This window comes from Brassica napus, unplaced genomic scaffold (assembly GCF_020379485.1).
Source record: "Brassica napus cultivar Da-Ae unplaced genomic scaffold, Da-Ae ScsIHWf_1742;HRSCAF=2372, whole genome shotgun sequence".
Lineage (NCBI taxonomy): Eukaryota > Viridiplantae > Streptophyta > Magnoliopsida > Brassicales > Brassicaceae > Brassica > Brassica napus.
The window spans coordinates 145,001-150,000 of NW_026015161.1; positions in this window are offsets into that span (position 1 = coordinate 145,001).

Genomic DNA, 5,000 nt, shown 5'->3' on the forward strand with positions numbered 1-5,000 from the left:
TAAAACGGATTTCAAAAAATCAAAAATCTCTTATCTATCTATCTTGAGAAAATTCCCTTGTTTGCTTGGATTTGCCCATTGGGATTCTTTGATTTGTTCTCTTAGAACATTGAGTAAAAACTTGTGTGTGATCACCTAAATCTGAGAGAAACACTTGTGTGGGTGAGGATCAAACACTTGAGAGTGTGAGGTTTTTATCTACTAACTTTTGTGTTGAGATTTTTCAGGTTTATGATGTTTGGTTTGCAAAGGAAAAGTAACAAGGAGAAGCCTCAACGAAATTCTAACTCTCAAACTCCTTTTAAATATCCTTTGTATTATTTTGATGAGTTTGTTAGTGTGCAGAAACAGCCAGCTATAAGGAGAAAAACAACCAGAGATGTGGCTGATCCAAAAAGGCAACCCTTTCAAATTGATGTCCAACAAATTTGTGATAACCTTGTGAAGGGAGTGGACAAAGCCCTTAAGGAATTCAACAAGAGCCAAAAGAAGAGCACATCCACACGTGCCCCAGTAGCTGAGCCATCCTTGTTCATCAGTAAGAAAGCCCAAGGTGAATCTGAAAACCATTTTGAAGAACTTAAAGATTTTTCAGATTCTCTACCCATTTTTGATGAATCTGATGAAGAGCTAATTGAAAGCTTGATGTTTTGTGAAAAAGATTGTGATCTTCCTTCTCTTGAAACTGAGTTTAATCTTGATAATGAACAAGCTATTGTAGAACTAACTGTTTTGCAACCGGAGCTTCCGAGTAGTCTTGTTTTGTCTCCACAGGTTTTTGAGGAAGAGCCACTGGATTTTCCACATCAGTGCCCATGTCTTGACACTAGGATATGTTTGGATGATGAACTAGGTCCTATCTTTGATGAGGAGGACGAACTTGGTCCAGTCTTTGATGAAGAAGCAACAAGCATCATATCCACCTTTATGGAGAGCCATCTTTGCTTTGATTCCGGCACAACTACTGCTCCTTCATCTCCTGCCCCTTTGCTTCATGATCTTCAAGAGCACTGTGAGGAACCTTCTTCTCTTAATTCTCTGCCTGACATGGTTGTGAAAGTCAGTACTGATGATGTAATTCGTTTTGGTCTTGACAAGATGAAAGATTTTTGTGTTTCAAAATCTGTTTTTTATAACATGATTAATTCTTTAAAAATCTTTGAACCTGATAAATGTCTTGATCAATCACGTTTTCAAAATGTCAATGGCATTACTTCTGGAATTATTTTGAGCTCTGATCAGTTCTTGGAACATAACAAAGGTTTTCATCTTCTTGGAAGGCCATTTGATCTTGATTTGCAACAAACTGATTTTTGTGCTGAAAAATCTCTTGATTCGTTAGTTTGCAAAGGAAATAGCTTTGATCTGAGTTCTTCTAGACATGTACTGATCACTGATGAATTGCTTGCATCCTCTTATGCCTTGGACGAAATTTTGATTCAGAAGTTGCTGGAACAGAAATCACTTGAAACTGAAAATGATTTTCGTGATCTTGAATTTTGTGGTTCTGTTTTGCAGCCTGATCTCTTGAGTTTTGAAACTGATAATACTTGGCATTTTCTGAGATCATTTCGTGATAATGGTGTTGTCTTGAGTTCTGATGATATTTTGGTTTACAACACATTCTTTGAGAAATGCCTTGAACTTTTGATAAATGATTCTCAAACTGAACTTAAGCTTGTGTGTTCAGATGTTGGGAAGGATATGCCCATTTTGAAAATGAATACTGTTGTTGCATATCTTGATAAAATTCTTGTCTGTAATATTTACTTTGATGAGCACCTTGAAAGGCTGAAAAATGTGCAATTTGTTCTTGGAAAAGATATCTTGATTTGTGATTTGAACAAATATTTATCTTGCACATTTGATCCTGGTCTTTTAGTGTTTGTTTTGAGTATCCAGGAAAGACAGGTTCAGCCTCTGAATGAAAGCATTGGCCGTGCCCAACAACCTCAGATTTGGAGAAGCTTTGTTGTTCAAACCGACTACCTTGGTGCCAGCAACAGAGGTTCAGTCCAAGAAGGATATCTCAACAGTCCGAAGGTCTTTTGTCTTCAATCCAATTTTACAAGAAAGCCAACTCATCAAGGATTCACTGAGGCTTGGAAACGTATGAAAAGCTTCACGGATGAAGAAGTTATGAATTTTCCAAACCGGAGGTTCTTCAGTCCATCTATCCGCGAGTACCAGATTTCTAAAGGAGATTCATGCCCCAGAAAGAATCGACCTGAGCCAAAACCGATCCTCCATGAACCAAAGGTGTTTCCTCGGTCATTCTCCTGTCTAAACCAAAAGCACTGTAAGGATCATGAGTTGATTGCCTCTACTCTTCATGAAAATGTTTTGAAACCGAGAATTTCAAAAAGAAAACATATTCTTACTTGGTTGAAAAACGTTTTGCTCAAACCTTTTCATGAATTGATTTCATTAAGATGTGCTTTGAAAGAGATTTGGTGTAGGAAAAAGCATGAACTAAAATTGCTTAGGCCAAAGAAGTCTTTTGATTTCGTTCATGATGATAATTTTTCAAATTTGGCATTGTCTCTTTCTTTCCATAACAGTTTCTCACCTTCGCCTGATTTTGAGATTGATAAATCAATTTTTGGCAACCAGCTTACTTGCTTAATGCTTGCCCACGTCCTTGATGATTATCCTAAGGGCTTGGATCCTGATTTTGATGTCTTAAGGACAGAGAAACCCTTTGATAATTTCTTTGGCAGATTTGATGTGGTTTCTCTAGTTGCTTTGAATAAACAGGATAAGCATGATCAGTTTCTAAGGAGAGCAAGCACCAATGGACGCCAAAGTACTTGGAATTCCTTGATAAAAATGATTTCAAAACTCCAAGGAAGTTTCTGTCCATTCTATTCATTTACTAAATTTCCCTTGAATTTTAATTCCTTTGTATCTAATTTAACTCTTTTTGATATAGGTACATTGGATTTGAGGACAAATCCTTTTGAAGAAGGAGGGAATGATAGAACCCAGGACCTGGACCAGGACGTGGAGCAGACTCAGCATGGTGACCAGGACGATCAGATCAGTCCAACTGAGGTTCAGCCATTTAGCCGTTCCAGATCAACGGACAGAGCCGTGTACCGGATCGACCCGCGTGCACCCGGACGTGACCTAAGGATGGATCCACGACCTGATGACCAAATCAGCCAAACCACAGGCGTTCTTCCACGACCCATTCGCCATTCTAGAGCCAACAGTCAAGCCAGAACCCATGATCATCGAGAAGAATCAGATTCCGGACTTAGCCTGTCTTTCCTGGCCCGTTTGGGACGTACCGCACGCCCGGATCAGGCTGATCACGACATTTCCAACCACTTTGATGATTTCATGATGATCGATGCTTCCAACTACTCCAAAGGAAGGATACTTAAGCTCTCTGAAGATTTGGGTCGAGCTATCTCTTCATCCGTTCATGGATCATCGACGATCAATCATGCGAGCAGCCTTACGTCCGTCCTGCTCCTTACCGCGAACGACCTGATCACCAGAGGATGAACCTGGACGTCTTTGTGAATCTGGACCAGTCAACACAAGAATCCGCACTTTGACCAGTCTTTAGTCAAAGTCTTCATTTCTAGTTTCTATGTCTTGTTTTCATTCATTTCTATTTTCTATGTTGTCTTTTCCTAGGTTTGTATTTTCCATAATTGTTTATGGCTTTCTTTGACTACAAATCCTATATATATGGCTCATAAGCCACGAAATAAATCAGATTGGTTTTTCCCTTTTGTTGAGTTATAACTCTTTGTTCTTTGTAGAACTTGTTCTTAGTTTCTTGGTGAGGTTATCTCCAAGTTTCGATCCTTCTTTTGTTGGACCGGTGCGTCACATCCGGCAACGATCGAAGTCTGGTAGTATCTTTGGGCTATTCCGCAACCCTTAGTGTCACCCCTCGATTCATCAGTTCTCAATCCTCTCGGATCTGAGTTCATATCAACCTTACCGAAGAGTGATCCTTATTTTGGTTCTATCACAAACTATAACTGATTTAATGAGCCATTCGCAGTTTCACAGTCTGAATTCGTTCATACTTACACATGCATGGCTTAATCTTTAAGACAAGCATATGACTACTGGCAGGATCAACCAGGTAGCATTCATAAATCAGGACAAGACCACGTCATATTCCCGCAAACACATGGAAAGTGGGAACAGACGCAGACTTGACCGTCATCTTTTGTCCGGAGACAAACGTGCTTAGCGGGACAGAATTTCTTCGGGTCACCATAATATTTCCGCAACCGAGATCTCAGCAAACAGCTTATTCACCTTTGCGAACAATGCATAAACTATGCAAAGACGCAAGGATCACAAGTGCCGGCTTATGTGTTCACAACTTCCCCACCGAAGGAGATGCCGCAAACAACATTTTAAGCAAAGCCTAACAATTCCTTCCAAATAGGTACGCAACACAGGCCCTGGATCAGTTCAACAAGCATAAAACTATGCTAGTGAAGAAACTGAGGAGGATAGTTGGTCTGTAGTTGGGTGCGCGAGCACAGAGCCTACAAACACTAGCTATCCAATCACCACTCATACGCCGAATGTTCATTGCCCCGCTAACATCAATCTTTCCAACCACTCTTGAGATGTAATCAAAAAAGCAACTGGAAGACGGATGAAACCAGGCCAAGACCATGCAAGCGCGAAAATTTGAAGTTAGGGGCAAAACGGTCCACCGGAAAATTCGCCGGAAAAGTTCCCGGAAAATTCACCGGGGACAATCCGGCCATCGACCTCAACCCAGCCCTCGATAGTGTTGGACCGAACAGTCCAACACTACGTACCCGAACCGTTCGGGTACTGGGGGGTAGGAGGCTCAAGAGAGTGCCTACCCCTTATATATACAAAACGCTTTTTTTCAGTCTGTCACCAGTAGACATTGGTTGTGTTCCGGGGAGTATTTTTAATGTAAAAAAAAAATACTTCGAATTTGAATCTGATTTTTTGCATGCTTCATAAGGATGGTTAAAGCTATTTTC